Source organism: Rhinoderma darwinii, chromosome 12, assembly GCF_050947455.1.
Source record: "Rhinoderma darwinii isolate aRhiDar2 chromosome 12, aRhiDar2.hap1, whole genome shotgun sequence".
Classification (NCBI taxonomy): Eukaryota; Metazoa; Chordata; class Amphibia; order Anura; family Rhinodermatidae; genus Rhinoderma; species Rhinoderma darwinii.
In genome coordinates, this window is record NC_134698.1 from 52,397,880 (window position 1) to 52,418,977 (window position 21,098).

A 21,098-nucleotide genomic window follows, 5' to 3' on the forward strand; every position below is an offset into this window, starting at 1 on the left:
CTCCATATCTGCAGAATGTACCATCAGTTGTGATAGGTGGGTGTCCCAAATGTTGAGAGGAGTAAGGTCCCCTGACCCCCAAGCAGCCTCGGCTGATGTATATCGGAGGAGATGAATTCATGTCCACCACTTTTTCCATCCCAGTCTATGGAAGCTACGGACCCTTGTCTGTAGGTTTCCTTGGAATGACTTGTGAAAAGGGCCGTTTTGACATTCATTTGCATACTTCACTCACATCAGTTTTTCTGGTATTGAATAGATAGCATGCTACGTTATTCTTCATACATATGTACACAACCTTCTGTATAGCATCTGTATGCAGTTATCTTTTATCCATTGGACGTTTGTTAAGGATCTTTTAGGATAACCTCTGTCCATATGCCCTATTAATGTATATGGGCTTCATAAAGGGGGGGGTTCTTTGTCAGTGACACCCCTATATGAGCCAGGGCGGAGTGCCGCGAAGTATCAGCAGCTCTTACTCTAGCTTACCTGGCCCATGTATGTATTAAATGATGGCCGTTTATTTGAACGGTCGCCATGGGTAAATAAATGGCTGTCAACTTCAAAAGCAGTGACCGCTAAGGGGTTTCAGAAGCCGGACCTGAAGCGATCAGCTGATCACCATGACTGCTTCCTTTTCATAAGAGGTTGTTGTGCCAAGACAACTGCTTAAGGGTACGAACACACAGGACGGATACGCTGTGTACTGGAAGCCGCGTGGAATTCCGCCCAAAAAACCGCACCAAATTGTGGTGCGGTTTTTGGGGCGGCGTGTCCGCTCCGGAAGTACTGCAGGAATAAAAATGAAAATAAGTATATACTTACCACCCACGCGTTGTCATGGCGACGTGTCCCTCTTCTGAGTGTATCTCGGCTTCCTGTGATGACGCTGTAGTCCATGTGACCTCTGCAGTCTTTGATTGGCTGCAGCAGTCACATGGAATAAAACGTCACCCTGGGAGGCCAGGCTGTTTTCAGAACAGAGGATCCTGTTGCTAGGAACAACGGCCGGGGGTAAATATAAGCTTTTTTTAAATTTTTATTCATTTTTGCTGTGGAATCACAGCGTTTCCGCTGCAAAAGTCACAACACATAGCTCTTTGTTGCGGGTTTTACCTCCCCAAGTAATTCAATGGGGAAAACCTGCAACAGAAGAGCAGCGATTCCGCAGCATAAGTTGACATGCTGCAGCTTAAAAAATTGCACCGCAGATCGATTTATGAGCGTTCCACGGTGTTAACGCCCAGTGTGCCCCTACCCTTAAGGGGGTTTTACACTGGCCGATTATTGGGCAGTCGAGCATTCATAGAACGCCCATAGCCGACAATTGCCCTGTGTAAACGAGAAACGATCAGCAGATGAACGAGCAAACGCTCGATCGTCTGCTGATCGTATCGTTTTAAAAAAGTTAAATATTATCGTTGTCGGCAGCGCATCTCCCTGTGTAAACATGGAGACGCGCTGCCGAATTGATATTGTATGGGGACGAGCAATCAGAGTAACGACCGCTCGTCCCCATCCATAGCTCCGTGTGACAGGAGCAAACGAACGCCGGTCAACGATGTCTCGTTAATCGGCACTCGCTGCATCAGCCTGTTGTCGGCCGGTTTAAAAGAGGCCCTTTAAAGAGGATCTGTCACTAATTTTACTAATGCCCTATCTCCTAACTAATCTGATAGGGGCTGTCATGCTAACTACATTGAAAATTGTGTTACAAAAGGATTCTTATTTCAAAAGTTATGCCTTTTTTTTTCCCTAGATGTGCTAATGGATACTTGCCAAATGGGCGGTAACTCTTTACTCTATGGACGGTGTTATATTTTGTCTGTATGAGGCTGTCCAATCAGAATTATACTGCTTCTCTCCCTTCTCTGCCGAGCATGACCTCCGCTTCAATACCGAGATCACTCTGTGTTGTCACTTCGGGCCGCAGGTCCTTCAACACAGCGACTCAACAGTCCTCCAGGAAGACGGCCCCTGTATCGCTTCCAGCTGTTGCTGGGGGTCATCCTATTGCGGATGGTGGTGATGCAGGGACCGTAGCACTGAGTCGCTGGGTTGAAGGACCTGCGGCCGCAATTGACAACACAGCGTGATCTCGTTTTAGAAGCTGAGATCACGCTGGGCAGGGAAGGGGGAGAAGCTGTGTGATGCGGATTGAACAGAATCATACAGACAATTTGGCAAGTGTAGACTTATTAGCGTATTTCGAGAAAAGCTCATAACTTTTGAAATCGTTTTGGAACACAATTTTCACTAATTATCAGCATCATGGCGCCTATTGGTTTAGTTAGGAAATAGGACATTAATAAACTAATGACCAATTCTAAATGGAGCACTCCTCTATACTGGACTCCGCTATTAGTCCGCTGTATTCTTCGATCGATCCTATACAATATGTTTTGTTCCATTTTGTCTAATGGGAGAAAGGACCTGTCCCTTACATAGCGAAGCCTGTTTAGGTGACATATTCACTTCATAAAAAGTATACTCCTTTTTTTTTTTTTTTTTTTATGTATAGCTGAAATGCAGGTTGAACAGAGCCCAATGTGCACATTCCTTACATCTGGCAGCCCCAATACAAGCTTGATCCTTGGCTTTTACAGACGTCTCCCTCCATCAATCTAATGTGGACTGGGAGCTTTAGACCTAGCTCACACGGTGTATTTTGCAGGCAGAAAAAATCTGTCTCAAAACTCCAGGAATTTTGAGGCAGATTTGGACCTGCCTTTGCTTTTTTGCCACGGTTTTAGCAGTGTTTTTTAGCAGTGTTGAGGACCGCAGACAAAAAAGAAACGAGCGCCACCATCTTTTTCTGACTCCCATTGACTTCAATGGGAGGTTAGAGGCGGATCCGTGGCAAGAAAGAATATGCTGCTTTTTTTTTTTTTTTTTTTTTCTTAACAACCGAAATACAGCCTCTTCCCAATAAAATCAGCGGGGGGGGGGGGCTATTTTGTCTTTTTTTTTTTTTTTTTGTGCTGAATCCAACATGGTTTCAGTGTCGAAATAAGAGCCAAAAAAACTGTGTGAACTGGGCCTTAGACTGGGGCTATAACTAAAATAAGTATGCCATTGCCTCACAATTCTGCCCAAGTTTTTCATCTCCTTTCTTAGTGATATATTTGTTGCTCGAAAGTCACATGAAGATCTCATGAAAGTTGCATGTATTCAAAGTATTTCTATGGTTCTAGTGGCAGCTGCCATATTACAGAAAGTCTTTGTCAAGCTGCAGCTTTAGTGAGAAAATATGATGGCTGTATTATATCTAGGTGTGTTCTAGTAGAGATAACCATTATGTATATAGCGGTGGAGCGGAAGTCAATAAACGGTTAATGGCCAGGGATAATACACGCTTATTTGCACTGGGAAGGTGTAGTAGTGAGCTCCATGTTGTGACACTACAACTCCCAGCATGCTCACACCTGCAGGAGAGCCACAGGTTGCTGAGCACTGCTTTATACAACTGTATCTAGATGTGTGACCACTGTTAGGTTAGACATTTTCCTTTTGGTTCTGTCACCTTTTCTCTTTATAACATTGCATGGTCTGCGCAGCTTTCGTCCTTCGTCTCTTTAGTGTTTACTTTGTAGATAAGGGTGGTGGTGTTGACTTTTTACCATTCAGCCCACCTGCACTATTGTTATGTTTGTCTTGAAAGAAAAGGTTGTTTGGAAGTAAATAGATTTAGATCTGATGAAAAGCTGGTATAGGCCGCCAAGTCCACTTTTAATTCCAATGTATATTTATAGTACATTACTACTTGCTTTATGCTGACCATACAATAAGGCCTCATGCACACGACCGTAGCAGTGTGCACGGCCCCTGATTGCGGCACGGACAGCCGCGGAGTGTCATCCGTGGGCCGACCCCCCCCCCCCCCCCCAATCATGGACCGTGCACATGTTGATTTCAATGAGCCTTGAACGCAAATGGGGCCTGTAATAAGACACGTCCTATCTTATTGTGGTACAGGCTCCCGGCCAGTGCACGGACCGCTGAGTCCATGGTCGTGTGTGTGGGCCCATAGCAATGAAATGGTCCGCAATTCACACACAGATTTTCAGGTGAATTGCGGATTCAAAAACACATTCGTGTGCATGAGGCCTTGGATCAAAGTTGGCCAAACCCGATAAATTTGGTGGGATTAGCTGACTGAGACTGTATGAGACCCTGCCAACAGTGCCCCAATGGCACAAATGTTGGGATGAGTGATTGGGCATGTTGGAGGTCTACATGCCTGATCGTTTTTTTCCGCAGGAGATAAGCTGCTTCCAACCAAGCTGACGTTTATGGACAGGTCAGAGAAGGTAGCTGTCCGCTGAATTAGTGTTTGGCCAAAAGCTATCTAATGTATATGGCTGGCTTAAGGTTAGACATAATAATCATTTAATATGCGAATGTCTGTCCTATAACGCAATTCATGTAGGTTGATACCTCAGAATAATGTTCCCGCTTAATTTTTGCATTGGTGAAGGGACTGCCCAACTCTTAACTTATTTACTTGGTATTTTTTCCTGACGCGAGTAAGTCGACACAGTACAATTCTTAGTGTAACTCCATCTGTATGTATCCTCTAAAATGGTGACTTGGTGTCCTTGCGATAACCATTTACAAGCAAGGGAAGAGGCCCAACATGTTAAATTACACCAGGCGAGTAACGGCCGATATATTGCCAGAAGTGACGTTCTGATGATGATGTAGAATTCCACAGCTATCCATGAGTTAGAAAATAAAACTTGACATCTACACACACATATTCTCCTTCCCTGTGGGCCGACCAACTCCTTTTCAGAAGACTATCGTCTGTCATCGGTCGGCTTAAACAGTCGTTCTGTGTTAAATTATACCTGACAATCCTACATTCTGGTTGAAAATCACTCATTTTCAACAACTTTGGTCTAATCCCCATATTAGTGTAATAAGACCAGTTATTTCTCTTCAAACATGCATATATGCTCTACCACTTCTCCTAGGTGTATCATATAAATGTCTAAATGGTCGTTTTCTATATTTTAACACAAAATTAGTTATATACCGTAATAAATATATTAACCTCTATGTAAGGCTCTCCGTCCTGCAGGGAACCCCTCTCTATGATGTCCGGTTTCCCTGTGAAGTGTTACTGTAGCCGCAAATTTGATGAGATTTTAAAAATCTCATCCACACGCTGCAGAAAATTTCCATACAGAAATTGACTTAGGCCTCATGCACACGACCGTGGTGTTTTTCTGGTCCGCAAATTCCAGGACCGTGTTCCGTGGAATGTCATCCGCAGTTCATCCGTATGTAATCCGCAGTTCATCCGTATGTAATCCGCAAAATGCGGATGAAAAAAAAAAAGCCTAGGTAAAACAGGATGACGACAGAACTCATTCCCGCTCGTCGCCTAGCAACACTTCCGCAAATCCGCAAACTGCGGATGACATACGGAGGTGTATCCGCAATTTCCACGGGCCCATTGACTTCTATTGGCATGTCCGCACCGCATTTGCGGCCCATAATAAGACATGTCCGGAGTTTCTGCGGCACGGATGTGCGGACATGCGGAGAGCCGTGAAAACACGGATAGTGGGTATGGCCACATAGAAATGAATGGGTCCGCAATTAACCCGTGGATTTGCGGTTGAATTGCGGACGCAAAAACACGGTCGTGTGCATGAGGCCTTACTCCACAGCATGTCAATTTATGCTGCGGAATGGTTGCATATTTGTTGTATAAGGGAAATTCTGCAACAAATGGCAAATGTTGCTACTTCCACTGCGGAAAAGCCGCAAATTCCAATGCAGCATCTGAAAAAATCTGACCCGAGTGCAAATACCCTTAGGGTACTCAAACACGTAGCAGATTTGTTGTGGATTTTCCATTTCTGCTGTATTTTGCTACGGATTTCACCCCTTCTAGATTGAATAGGGTGAAACTTGCGGTGACTAGAACAGAATGAGCGTGCTGTGGTTTTTAAAAAAAATTTTTTCTCGTTGTTTTTTTTTCCATACCTACTCTCTCCCTTTCCTCCCCAGCCTGTCCCAAACGCTTTTACTGAACCTAAGGAGGAGATAAGAAAAACCTGTACTAAAGCAGGTTAAATTACTATTGCAGGATTATTCCTCGAGAGTCCAGTGTATTTATAGTTTTCACATTTATTAAAAAACTTTTGAATGCTCACTGTAACCACAAAAAATCCTATCTCTTGTAGCAGGGGTCTCAAGCACGCGGCCCGCGGGCTGCATGCGGCCCCTGTGGCTGTCATCTGCGGCCCGCGGGACACAGAGCCGCTAGTATAGGCTCTGCTCCGAGATTCTGGAAGTCCCTGACATCGCTGTCCACACATGAACAGCGATGTCTGGGGCTTCCCCAGAGCGGAGTCCCGTGCAGAGCGCTAGTATAGGCTCTGCTCCAGGACTCTGTGGAATTCCCTGACATCAGTGTCCATACATCGACAATGATGTCAGTGGCTTCCCCAGAGCAGGAGTCCCAGTGATGTCAGGAGCACAGCTGGAGTCCCAGAAAGAGCCTACTAGCGCTCTGCCCAGGACTCCAGCTCTGGGGTTGCCCTTGACATCTCTATCCATATATGGACAGTGATGTCAGGACCAGAGCTGGAATCCCAGGCAGAGTGCTAGAAGCGGCTCTGCTCTGGGCAAGCACCTGACATCACTGTGGCAGCATCTGCGGAGGGCACTGTGGCAGCATCTGCGGAGGGCACTGTGGCAGCATCTGCGGAGGGCACTGTGGCAGCATCTGCGGAGGGCACTGTGGCAGCATCTGCGGAGGGCACTGTGGCAGCATCTGCGGAGGGCACTGTGGCAGCATCTGCGGAGGGCACTGTGGCAGCATCTGCGGAGGGCACTGTGGCAGCATCTGCGGAGGGCACTGTGGCAGCATCTGCGGAGGGCACTGTGGCAGCATCTGCGGAGGGCACTGTGGCAGCATCTGCGGAGGGCACTGTGGCAGCATCTGCAGAGGGCACTGTGGCAGCATCTGCGTAGGGCACTGTGGCAGCATCTGCGGAGGGCACTGTGGCAGCATCTGCGGAGGGCACTGTGGCAGCATCTGCGGAGGGCACTGTGGCATTAAATAATTAGAACAGGCCCGTGCACGATACTTTCTGGAGGTAAAATATTTGGTGCTAAAGGTGTCTCTCTCCTAAATATGCCTGTTTGTCAGAACGGCAATTTTTAATGGGGAGTAGAGAAAGATAGTTGGCGGCTGTCCGTTATTGTGTTTCCATTGTCCGCTTAAAGAGGCTCTGTCACCAGATTTTGCAACCCCTATCTGCTATTGCAGCAGATAGGCGCTGCAATGTAGATTACAGTAACGTTTTTATTTTTAAAAAACGAGCATTTTTGGCCAAGTTATGACCATTTTTGTATTTATGCAAATGAGGCTTGCAAAAGTACAACTGGGCGTGTTGAAAAGTAAAAGTACAACTGGGCGTGTATTATGTGCGTACATCGGGGCGTTTTTACTACTTTTACTAGCTGGGCGTTCTGATGAGAAGTATCATCCACTTCTCTTCAGAACGCCCAGCTTCTGGCAGTGCAGACACAGCCGTGTTCTCGAGAGATCACGCTGTGACGTCACTTCCCCAGGTCCTGCATCGTGTCAGACGAGCGAGGACACATCGGCACCAGAGGCTACAGATGATTCTGCAGCAGCATCGGCGTTTGCAGGTAAGTCGATGTAGCTACTTACCTGCAAACGCTGATGCTGCTGCAGAATCAACTGTAGCCTCTGGTGCCGATGTGGCCGACACGATGCAGGACCTGTGAGTGACGTCACAGATCTGCACTGCCAGAAGCTGGGCGTTCTGAAGAGAAGTGGATGATACTTCTCATCAGAAAGCCCAGCTAGTAAAAGTAGTAAAAACGCCCAGTTGTACTTTTACTTTTAAACACACCCACTTGGACTTTTGCAAGCCTCATTTGCATAAATACAAAAATGGCCATAACTTGGCCAAAAATGCTCGGTTTTTAAAAATAAAAACGTTACTCTTATCTACATTGCAGCGCCGATCTGCTGCAATAGCAGATAGGGGTTGCAAAATCTGGTGACAGAGCCTCTTTAAGATCTGTTCACACCCGAAAACAGCACAAGAGAGACGCTACAAAAGCGAGATATTGTGATATTCTATAATTATTTTTTAAACGTGATGTGGATTGCAGATTTTATAACCTTGTACATTTCCTTTAGGTTATGATGTTACATTTTTATTGTAACTGGCAATGAGACATGGCACTGGTCTAATTTTTTCCCCTCAAGTTTTCAACCCTCATACCCATGGTATGTTGTGAAACCCCCCCCCCCCCCCCTTTCCTTTTAAATTCCCACCAGTCTCCCATGACCTAGTAGTCCTCCGCTGCTTTTTGATCCCTGCAGTATTTCCTCTTCACATCCAAAATATCCTCCCTTCTCCCTCTTTCCATCTGCCACATGTTACTGGGAAACATATGTAGATAAAATGAGGCGCGTTTGTCTCATTACTAAGATCGGCTCTAGCTCACTTACAAGTTGGCTCATGTACAGACTCTCAAAGGCTTGCGTGGTATGTTGACCTCTAATGGTTCCAGGCATGGCCAACTAGTGGAGGAGTATCTGATAGGACTCTGCCTTAACATAATAAAATATTTTAGATACTGAATATATATAAGAATTTAGTATGAGAGATGCCCACGAGTCATGGCGGTCAAGTTTACTCTACTGCTTTATTAAAGGTGTTTTCCAGGGATACAAAGTTTTTGTACTAATACTCAATGTCAAAATTAAATAAACTTCCTAATATGCATTGTGTCAAAAATCGGAACGCATTTGTTCCTATTCCGGCCGGCTAGAGGTTGGGGGAAGTTCTGCTTTTCATTCTAGTGTTTTTTTACTTCGACGCATGCTCGTGAACGAGCGTTATTATGCAGACAGACCTGTGTGCATGTGTCACTGAGTATCATAAGCAGAGAATGAACGGCGCGAGCATTGAGGAGGCTGTGGACCAATAGGAGGCCTCAAACCTGGGACTTCTGACATACACCCAGGTTTGAGGCATCCTATTGGTCCACAGCCTCCTCAATGCCTGCCCTGTTCACTCTTTGATTATGCTTCAATGCCTGCCCCATTTTCTTTGTGTTCCTTCACATAGCTCAGTGCTCATGCACTGCCCCCCGCAAAAATTGTGCCTCCCTGGAAAACCCGTTTAAAGGCCTGTTCACATCACCGTTCATTTCCGTTCCGGGGTTCCGTCGAAGGTTTCCGTCGGGTGAACCCCGCAACGGAAAGTGAAAGTGACAGCACAGCTTCCGTTTCAGTCACCATTGATCTCAATGGTGACGGAAACATCGCTAATGGTTTACGTTCGTCACCATTGTGGCAGGCTTCCGTTTTTCCGACAGAATCAATAGCGTAGTCGACTCTGACGGAACCCGGGAACGGAAATAAACGGTGATGTGAACAGGCCCTTACTCTCATAGCCTATAGTGGAGTGTGCCGCACACGTAATACTGACCCTCTCTTCTCCTCCTCCTCCTATTGGCCATGTTCTAATGAGCCACAGGGGACATTCGTCGTCCCCCTTTCACCCAATCCTCATGGTCGCAGCAATCGGATGCCTACCTATTAGACATCAATGGCATATCCTGAACATATATGGCATATCTGTGGACCACCATAGAACACTACGATTCCTCTTCCAGGATTCTAGGGCTCTTTGTAACTGCCACACCAATGGACCAGTTCCTGAGACCAGTATTCTAGTTATCACACTTAGGCAGGATTCACACGAGCGTGTGTGTTTTGCGCATGCAAATAACGTGGCGTCTTGAGTGCGCAAAAGGCACTTAACAGCTCCGTGTGTCATGATCATATGGTGCGGTGCTGCGTGCTTTTCGCGCAGCCGCCATCATTATGACGCTATGTTTGTAAACAGAAAAGCACGTGGTGCTTTTCTGTTTTCATTCATCCTTTTCATTGCTGTTGCGCGAATCACGCGCGTCCCACGGAAGTCGCGTCCCACGGAAGTGCTTCCGTGTGCCATGCGTGGTTTTCACGCACCCATTGACTTCAATAAGTGCGTGATGCACGAAATACGCACAAAGAACGGACATGTCGTGAGTTTTACGTAGCGGACTCACGCTGCGCAAAAATCACTGACTGTCTGCCCGGCCCCATAGACTAACATAGGTCCGTGCGAGGCGCGTGTAAATCACGCACGTTGCACGGACGTATTTTACGTTTGTCTGAATAAGCACTTAAGGTATGTTCACACGGCTTAAAATCGGAAGCAGAACGCCTCCAAACATCTGCCCATTGATTTCAATGGGAAAAACGGGCCGATTTTTTTTTTTTTTACGCGGCTCTTTTGAGAAACGGCCACGTAAAAAAACGCCTGCGGAAAAGGAGTGCATGTCCCTTCTTGAGCTGTTTTTGGAGCAGTTGTGCATTGATTCTATAGAAAAACCGCTCCAAAAACGGCCACGAAAAACGCGAGTTGCTAAAAAAAGGCCGGAAAATCAGGAGCCGTTTTTTCTTGAAAACCCCTCCGTATTTTCAGACGTTTTTGAGTTTGCGTGTGCACATACCCTTATACTCCACTTAGTATAAGGCTTCGTACACCAGGATATTCGGGATCCATGTTTTACAGGTCCCGAATACGCTGCCCATTGTAAAAGTTAGAGGCACAGAATACATCAGAAATTCTGGAAAAATTCCTCCGAAAAAAACCATACCGTATATTGGACAGGATTCACCCAATGATGTAGTAAATGGAAGGAGGCACCACACAGCGCCACGTGAACAGCAATATGGGTTTGTACTGTGGATCTGTTTTGCAGTCTGATTGCCTCTGCGCATAAAGCCTCACACAGTGCAAGTCTCCAGATAGATCCGTACCTTTCTTAAATGGACCAATCTGAGACTTGCAGTGTACGAACAGGAATCGCACCATCCTCTGATAGCACTTCTTTTACAGAATATGGGCTGCTGTAAACATTACCTGTATCTTGCCCATGGCACATGCAGGGCATTAGTGTGTAAAGTTGTTATATTGCTTATAATTGCACTTCACTTAAAGGGATTATATTGCATTGTACTTTACTTTGTTTTTAATTTTCTCACCATTTTCAAGATCTCTTCTTGCTGTTGGTGAATTGAAACCTTTTTTTTTCCCCATCCAGAGGCTGTAAACCCATTCTATCAGTATTGAAATATCTATCAGCCTGGACAGGACAAAGGCTGTGTTTACATCACCGTTGCCCTTTCGTTGAGGGGTTTCCGTCGGGTTAACCTGTTGACGGCGCTATTGATTCCGTCAAAACAACGGAACCCTGTCACAACGGTGACAAATGGAAACCTTTAGCAATGTTTCCGTCACCATTGATATCAATGGTGATGCAAGCGGAAGCTTAGGTTTCCGCTTGCCTTTCCGTTGAGGGGTTAACCCGACGGAAACCTCTGACGGAACCCCTTAACGGAAGGGCAACGGTGATGTGAACAGGCCCAAAGTGTTGCGCTACTGTTTAGCTCCCAGAGGATTGCCTGGACTATATACATTGTAGCGAACCCTCGGTTATGAAAAGTTTTGGTTATGCTTCGCTTTCAATTCACTGACCGAAGGAGGTCTTGAAATATTGAGGAATTGATATGCAAAGTATAGTAGAAAATAGCATAATGTGATTTAGGTATTTGCTTTAAAGGGGGTGGCGATGGTAAAACCAGAGTTTGATTTCCAGTCTTCAAATAGGAAGTGTTTGGAGACTAAAGGGCCTTTCAGATACCTAGTAATGATGTGTATCTGAACCAAATCTACCTCCTGGCGGTCTTCATGAGGGATCCCATGGGCTGGGTAGTGAATTGAAAAGGCCCATCACATGTTTTAAGCGTAATCCATTAATTTAATGATGGAATCCAGGGATTGAAATAGATACATATTTGGCAGGAACCTAATGAATATAGCAGGCCTCTGCTAGCACGTGTGCCGCCCCCTCCCAATATAAAGCTTACCTCTGTTCTTCTGGAGAAAGCGGAAGCACAATCTGCTGGATATTAAATCTGCTCGGCAGGGTGGGGGTGAAAAATTAGTGAGTGGCCCTGGAGGTAGCACTGTCCTTGTTTGGAGTTGGACATTTCTATAAAGCTTTTATTGTTTGGCGACACTCCTGGAAAGATATGCCGCAGTCTGGCTCGTGACCACATGAGCAGACCCCAGAGCCTTTAATCCCCCTTAAATTCCTTACAACCACCGTCTGCGTGTGTGGTGTGAGCAGGATAGGGAGGTGACAAGACCCCTGTTAATTATATTCCGAAGTTTGAGGTATTTTTTTTTTCCCTCAGGCTTGTTTACAGATAGCGGTTTTTTTATATGAGCGATTAGTATTTAACTTCCGCAAACGTACGACGCTGGCAGAGCTGCCTTAATGCTGTTTAGATTTAGTTCCCTGCACACGTAGGGAAATATATGCCTGCGCATTCTGCCGCAAATCCATGGCGGATCTGCAGCAATATCCAAATGTGGAACGAGTATTTTGCTGCAGATTTTACCCGTTATTGAAAGGTGTGAAATCCATGTCCGAAATTGATTTGCTACGCTTTTTAAAATCCGCACGTCAGGTCAGTGTGTAAAAATTCTGCAACCTGTAGATGAGATGTGTTCCGGTTTCATCTACATGGCTGGTACCGTATTCCTCTGCATTTTTTTCAACCAGTAAAATAAAATTCATACCACATAAGATCTCATACAGATACAATAGCATATAAATAGCTAAAACACTTACGCCTCATGCACACGACCGTGTGCGCCGTCCGAGTCCCATCAGTGATCCGAGGAAAGATAGGACATGTTCTATCTTTCCTCGGATCGGAGACTCAGACCATTTTTCACGGTCCCGATTCACCTGCTAAAGTGAATGGGTCCGTGAAGACTATCGGGTGCCACTCAGATGCCGTCAAAAACAGCCCGGGTGGCACAACGGTCGTGTGCATGAGGCATTATGGCTTTCAAATTGAGGTGTCTTATATAGACATTAACTTTTCAAACAACTTATGCTAATTGTATACCTGATATTTAGCACTTTTGTAATCTACTTGCTGTTAAAATGTTGTAAATTTATCCATGTCAATTCTGTGTGAAGTTACTGCCACTAGGTTTTTCCCTTTCCTGTAATCCTCTGTCCACTCCTTGTTGTCAAGCAAAATCCATCTCTTGTTACAAAGCAGAGGAGATGGATTGAAGGAAGTGGTGTGTCAATTTACAACCCGCCAATCTAAGTCGATGGAGAGGGAAGGAGGGAGCAGGGAGGAAAAGACACAGACACACTTCCCATAGAAGTCTATAGAGAGGGAGGGGAGAGCAGGGATAGAAAGTCATAGACATGCTGCCTACAGAAGTCAATGGAGAGGGGGACATCAGACAGTAGACCCAGGCTGCTGGTAAGAGTTATATCTCACCCCAGTGCTGGATTCTCAGCTATACTGTTCTTTACTGCTGTATAATCTCCTCCATGCTGTTGCAGCATGTGTGCATGTGTGTGCGTGCATACGCGTGTGTGTGCGTGCATACGCGTGTGTGTGCGTCCGTCCGTGCGTCCGTGTGTGTGCGTGCGTGCGTGCGTGCGTGCGTATGTATGTGTGCGTATATATGTGAGAGCAGGATTCTCCTTATCTGTGCTGTGTATAGAAGACCTATTAGCAGATTGACTCCGCCCACTAGTTCAGGGAAACTTGAGAATTAGAGATGGAGCCTTCAGAGGGGAATACTGCTAAACAATGCCATATACAAGTTATATAATGGCTATATATAATGTTCTTCCTCATGTACACCATAAGACAGCTTATTTTGAAATGTCAACTGAAAAGTTAGGTACACTGTAAATCCAAAATTGGCTGCATCCCAAAGGGTGTATTCACACGTTGCGGTCATATTGCAGGGTTTTGGGTTTTTTTTTGCTGTAAATTTTTTACAAAATGGCATCCAAGTAGGATTTTACTGAAATTACAGCAAAATGCACAAGATGATCACAACGTGTGAATACACCCTAAATCGGGATTCACGGTTCACAGAAAATTTGCAGTAATTTACAGTAGCAGCAAAGTGGATGAGTTTTGAACAAATCTCATCCACATGCTGCGTAAAAAAAGTTCATAAATTGACCTGCGGAGTGTTTTTTAATCTGCAGCATTTCAATTTATGTTGCAGAATCGCTGCTTTTCTGTTGCGGGTTCTGGACCTTTATTTGTATTTGCGTTTGTCATTACATAATCACAGTCAACAATGTGGATTCTGGAACTTTTTATATAAGGGGAAGAGCGCTTAATATAAACCCTATTGTCTAAAGGCAGCTATTAAAGGGTTATTCCCATCACAGAAAATGATGACCTATGACTAGGAACTGTCATCACTTTCTGATCAGTGGATCCAACTGCCAGTGCACCTACCGATCCTGAGATAGAAGGGGCAGCAGCGCTGCTTTAGTGCTGCATCCCCTTCAGTTTTTTCCTTCAAAGCGGGTATTTTACAGTATATCTCCATTCAGGTGGATATACATACATACATACTTTTCCCTTGTTGGGACATTATCTTTTGAGAACCTGGACGTAGCCATAGCAACCAGAATTAACAACCTAATTTGTTTACACTGCTGCCTGCTTTTAGAGTACTGAATAACACTGCAAAATGATTGCAAAGTGGCTTATGTTCTTATATTGTAACTAAGCAGATTTATATTAAGCTTTAGAACCCCATTAATGGGGTCCAGTCCTTCCCTCTTTCTATGTAATAAGAGAAGCGCTGCATATATATTACAGGGATCTACCAACATGTCAAAAAATCTGCTTACTCTTGAACAATGGAAGCCCTTGTCATGACCAAAAAATTGGAGTCACCAATGTGGACGTACTATTAAAGTCGGACACCAAATGAGAAACCAAAAGTCCCCTTCAAGTCCAGACTGCCCTTTCCCTGGCTACCTTCCTGCTAGTGATACAACTGGATCTCCACAAGACCCAGACCACATCTAGACCCAGCAGTGTCAACTGGCGGCCACGTCCTCTGGTAGGCCCCATGCACACGACCGTAATGTTGATCTTCAATTGCGGATCAAAATACGAATGTGTTAATTTCTATGGCTCATGGACACCTTCCCGTATATTTATGAGAAGGTTTCCGGGCCGTAGAAATGAGCCGAAAAAGATAGGACGTGTCCTAAAAAAAATTTCAATTTACAGAACGTGCTCCTATACGTTATAATAGGAGCAAGGCCCGCAAATGACAGTCTGCGGCCGTCTGTGCCGGTAATCACGGATCGTGATTACGGCTACAGCCGTGTGCAGGGGGCTTACAAAGAACCAGCTTGAGAATAGTCCAACTCCTGGTAGGAAGTTTGACTAAAAGGCTGGAAAATCCACATCTGTTGCAGGCAAGTAGATCAGATTTAAAAAAAATCTCATCCATATGCTGCTGGGAATTTTCAGCCTGGAAATCAGAGCATGCTGGGAATTTTCAAATCGGTAGCATGCTCATTCTGTTCTGGATATTCACTGCGGATTTCGTCCCTTTCAATGTAAAATCTTTAGCAAAATCTTGTCGAAATTCTGCAACAAATCCACCATGTGTGCGGGGACAGAAAAAAAAAATCATTACGAAGTCTAGAATGAAATGATTGTAATTATTCACTTTCCCTTTATTTTTTCCGCCGCTTGTAAATGCTGCAGTCATTTTATAGGTTTTGGATGGGACCCAATTCTAATATGTGCAGAATTTCCTTGGCCAGATATTTGCAGTTGTCAGCAACATTGAATGCAGTGACTCAGTAGTAGAAAGGGATTTCTACCAATATTTGCGACTTGTCTACAGTGGGGGCTTCGTTAAAATATTGGTAACAGCGAGTAGCTGTTTGGCTATGTTCACATTTTGGTTGGGGGTTCTGTTGCGAATTCTATCAGATTTGACGTGGAGGATAGTGATGGTCCTGTTAAATTGACGGAAACTTTAACAAAACCAAACAGACCCAATTATAAGTATATGGGGTCCATCGGGCAGCTGTGGTATTCGTTACCGCGATCCATCACGGAGTCAGAAACAGAAGCCATGATGCAGGTGTGAACTCAGCCTAAATCGTTCTGTTTAGCTGTGGGAATGGTCAGAAACTTTTGATATGTCTGGCAGAAGAATTCAAATTCCATACAGCTTCCATGGACATTAAAAGTCCTAGGCCAGACTAGTGTATACATGCCCTCCAAAGAGCAGCCTTATGGTTGAAAATAAGTATACATCCCTGTCCCCATTCCTCTTGACCCCCGTGCCCCCATGGTATCCATTGTTAAAGTATCTTAAGTTTTATATGAATGAATGTTATAATTGTATAATCAGAATTTCTGCATCTTTCTCAAATTGTTTGTTAAATCCTCCCATTTTAAAGAACTTTGCTTGCTGTCAATAAATGGGAATATTCTTGTTCACATCCAGAGGCAGAAACCCCATACAGAATATTGAGTTTTTTGCTTCAATTGTATTCAGCCTTGGAAATCAAGAAGTACAAATCTCTCTCTTTGCCTGAAAGTTTATGTAAGATGTATCCGATGAGTAACCAGGCTTTTTTTTCATTGGGCATTAAAAGGATTTTATGGCTTTACGTAAATGAAGCTTCATCGTTGTATAATGAAAAGTTAAACATCTTTGTATTTTAAGTTGTATATCCGTCCGTCATGGGGCCACTCTTGTTTAAATCCAGAACAGAGCCGTGTATAATAAGGTAAATATAATCTTGCATTTCAATGCAAAAAATGCATTTCAACCGTGGCGTGAATTCTCAGCCTTAGAGAAACTGCCCCACGAAGACACCTGTCCACATTCCGTGTAAAGGTATATGGACGTAATGGAAGGGGGGGGGGGGGTCCCCCACTACCCCCTTTTTGACCAGAATTGATAGTATGTTTTTGGGAGTGTCGGAGGAAACCTACTTCATGCAGATGTTGCCCTTGGTCGGACTTGAACCCAGCACACCAAGGCAACGTCACTAACCACTGAGCCACTGCTGCCCATAGTGACGTTTCATCCATAGCACTATTTGAAAAGTATTTTTAAAACCTGGAAAACCCCCTTTTAAGAAATTTATGGTGAATAAAATCTACTTCCCATACATATTGCTAAACTCTGTGCAGCACAAGCTCTAACTTTGCAGGCTAAAACATGAACATACCCCACGTCTTCTACTATAACAATTATCTAACTTTTTCATGTCTTAAGTATTCTGTTCTGGAGGGGTTATTGTTTTCTTATTATTTATTGTATGCCATATTATAAATAATCTCCTTGTAGAACACAGTGTGAACAGGCACAACCAGACCCTTCCAATCTCTACAAGTATGTAATATTTAAGAGGGCCGTGTTCCTTTAAATTCTTGTGCCTGCGGCGGAGTAGACTTCACCTCCCATCGTTTCCTCTCAGCTGATCACAGCCAGCCTCCGTTTATGTCCCTGTCTGAGCTTGTGGTCTAAGACTATTCGGCAAGAGCTCCCTCATGTCCAAAAATGGAAATGTTCAACTTTTTTTTTTTTTTTTATTCCTATTAACTTTAGGGGACGGAGTTTAGGAGGAGTTTTCTTTGAATTATAAAGCCAAAGGAATCCTGCATTAGATCACTCTCTGGAATCCAGAAACAGCTATGATGTACTGTTAGTCATAATGTTAAACCATTCATTCATTCCCTGCTGCTGAGAATCTCCAAATGGGACACTCCTTATATACAGATCGTGTCGCTGCCATGACATTCTTAAGAGCCTCCATCTGGCAGGGCATGCTGAGGTTTGTAGTCCACAATAAACCTTTAGTGTCACCCATTGCCTTGGTCTATAATAACATTTTGGGAATCTAAGACGCATAATAACTGATGTTTATTTTTTTAACTTGATCCCGGCAGAGTCCTTTAGGGCTCAGGCACACAAAACAACCGTTGTTTTCTTTCGTGTCCCATCCGTTTTATTGCGGATAGCATACTGAAAAGTTAATTTCTATGGGGCCATACACACACAGGTTTTTTTGCAGATCCACGTGTTCTTGCCTCAAACTATACAACGGGTCCTATTCTTGTCCATATTTGCAGTCCGTCTTACCCATTCTAGTGTATGGGTCTGCAAAAGAAACGAACAACACACGGAAACCACTGTGATCCGTGTTTTGTGGTCCGCAAAATCGGCAACGGTCATGTGCATGAGCCCTGTCGTGTGGCTTGTCCACACGTAACGGTATTGTGGCGGTTTTTACGTCCAGAATACAGTAGCAGCAAAGTGGGTGAGTTTAACAAATCTCATTCATATGTTGCGTAAAATTACCGACCAGAAATTCACCTGCGGTGCGTATTTTCCGTACCGCAGCATGTCCGTTCCTGCTGCGGAAAGTGGACTGATTTGCTGCATTTTTCAGAGGAGATGTTACTATCTCCCATCATTGTGAAAAAACGCCACAAAATCCACACCATTTTCTGCAGTAATAAAAATGCTGCAGAAATTGTATGCAGCAATTCCGTTACGTGTGGACAAGCCCTTAACTCTGGGTCAGACTCCCACACCCCAAAATCACACTTGGGATCGCAAGATGTGTAGATCTGACCCTTTTGTTCTAAAGGCTTCTTACCCCCACTTTATAAAGAGGTGAGTATACGCGCGGGACAACATGTTACTATATCTGCCATTGCTCCGCACACATCTGCTTGGAGCAAAGGTTAGATCTTATCCATAGATGTGTCGCTGCTGCCTCCAATTCCTCCTTTTTTGCATTCTGGAGAGTGCATATATCCTAATGTCCCTAATGGACTTTAAACAAGTAAATATTGTTCCCCTTTTTACTTTGCTACTAACTAAAATCTTTTGTTGGGGAGAAATTAACCCTTCCCAGTGCAACTAGAATAAGCCGTAGGAAAATTATATTGATGGTTAAAACCTTTTACATCTTGCAGCACGCTCCTATAAATGTTCCAAATTTCACCATTCAGTGGCATAGAATAAGATGTAGAGCTGTAGGGTGTTCTAGAGTATTGTCATGATCCGCCCCGTCGTCTGTATAAATATAAATATTTCAGCTCATTGTTCTAGCAATGTGTTCATCTCTATGGGGCGTTATATAGGCACGGAGATATCCACGTTGCAGAAAGTGGAAAGTTGGTCATAGATGTAACAGTATTCGTTAAGGCTATGTTCACATCTGGGGTATGCCGGAGTCCACCGGATATAATATCACAGCATGCTGCGCTGTTGTGTCCGGTAAAATCACGGACACCCTGACGGAAAGCCGACGGAACCTATTAAAGTCAACCTGTTCCCTCGGTATCCTCTGATGGAGCAAAACAACGGAACACACCACCGCAGATGTGAATCCAGCCTAATCCAAGCGATTTTATTATGTCCATGTTCCTAAGGACGGATTTACACGAGCGTTTAATATGTCCGTGCAACGCGTGTGCTTTTCACTCGCGGCGCACGGACCTATGTTAGTCTATGGGGCTGTGCAGATAGTCCGTGATTTTCATGCAGCGTCTGTCCGCACAGCACACGGAAGCACTTCCGTGATTCGCGCAACAGCAGTAAAACTATGAATGAAAACAGAAAAGCACGTGCTTTTCTGTTTACAAACATAATGATGGCGGTTGCGCGAAAAGCACGCAGCCACGCATCATATGGTGATGACACACGGAGCTGTTAAGTGCCTTTTGCGCGCGCAAAACGCTGCTTTTTTTGCGTGCGTAAAACGCACACGCTCGTGTAAATCCGGCCGTAGGCTGGTGCGTTTCTGTTGCGATTTTAGCATGCATTTTTTTTTCCCCTCAGCAGGTGAACTCTCATGTCTCTCTAAAGGAGTTCATCAACCAAAACCCAAAAAATAAATTCTAAAAATGTAATAACGCACCGTATGAACCCAGCCTTAAAATTATCGGTTCCACACAATAGAATTAAGTCTTAACAACATTTTCTTCAAAATGTTTTTCAGTTTATCTTTCATATATTTATTTACTTGCTTATGTCCGGATAGCAGACATAGTGGGTACATGGAGATCAATCTAAGTAAATATATGCACTTCCTGCTGTAGATTTGGACCCCAAGATTCCCAACAAAGTCCCAAATTCAGCATGTGAAATGTATGGTGTTGTTTTTTTTTTTTGTGTGTATGTTTTGAATCGCCGCCTTTGTTCTATTGCGGATTTATGTCTGTCCCAGGTATACCTTAGACATGGGTGGATCCAGCATTTTTCTCAATCAAGTAGCAACTCATGTGTGAAAGTCGAGTTCCTATTACATGTAAGTGTAATTCTGAGTGTCCTGTAGTTCTCTGTGGCGTATGCCTGTCTGGGAGAAGCAATATTATTAATATGCATTACTTTTTCCATGGAGAGCTGCACCCCTAATGCGCCAAATGAAGCAGAGATGGGGACCTGCTTACAATATGGCATTTAAATAGGGGATTACCATTTAAAGCTCCCAGCATGATCCTTTGTATGGAGACCTCGTGCTAACAGATGTTAATACACGTTTATTAGTAAGTGATTAAGATTGGTGCCCTGGTGAATGACGTCCTGTTGGCAGTCACTTCTAAGAATGCATTCAACCCACCTATAAAGCCAAAACGTTCACAAGCGTCCAAAGTAGTGATGGTCAACACTTTTTAGAAGTCTCATCTGACATCTTCTGACCAGTCTCATACATTCTTTGTGCCTTACCATGCGAGACGGGAGTTTTGGTAGCTATGAATATGCTATAAAAATTTAAGGCTAAGTTCACACTTGTGTTGTGTAATAATATCAGAATAATAGATAAAAACGTATCCGTTAAAAATCCCATTGAAATCAATGGGATTTTTAATTACATCCATTACCGTCCATTATGTTAGTCATCCGTTTCTTTTTACGGAGAGAAGAGTTAAGAGTAAAGGACTTTTCTCCATTCAAAAAAAAAAAAAAGATGTCTAACGGTTGGGTTATTTTTTATCATTCGTGTCAATGTAAAACTGATAGTAATCCGTTTACATCCATTATTTTTTTATTCCAATGGGATATTTAACTGATCCGTTTTTTGTTATCCTTATTTTGCTCTAAAAACGGATCAGAGTAACTGATTATACATCG

At 44.1% G+C, this 21,098-nt stretch overlaps 1 protein-coding gene across 5 annotated transcripts in view; it reads left to right on the plus strand.

The window, feature by feature from the left end:
• ACTN1 (actinin alpha 1) overlaps positions 1 to 21,098 on the plus strand; it is a 99,328-nt gene that overhangs the window by 2,076 nt on the left and 76,154 nt on the right. Inside the window, exon 1 of one of the 5 annotated variants that reach the window (XM_075843853.1) lies at positions 12,171 to 12,299. The exons of the other annotated variants lie outside the window; for them this stretch is intronic. The gene's annotated coding sequence lies outside the window, so the exon portion shown is untranslated. Of the gene's footprint in view, positions 1 to 12,170; positions 12,300 to 21,098 lie in introns of those variants that run through there. 5 annotated transcript variants of the gene reach the window in all.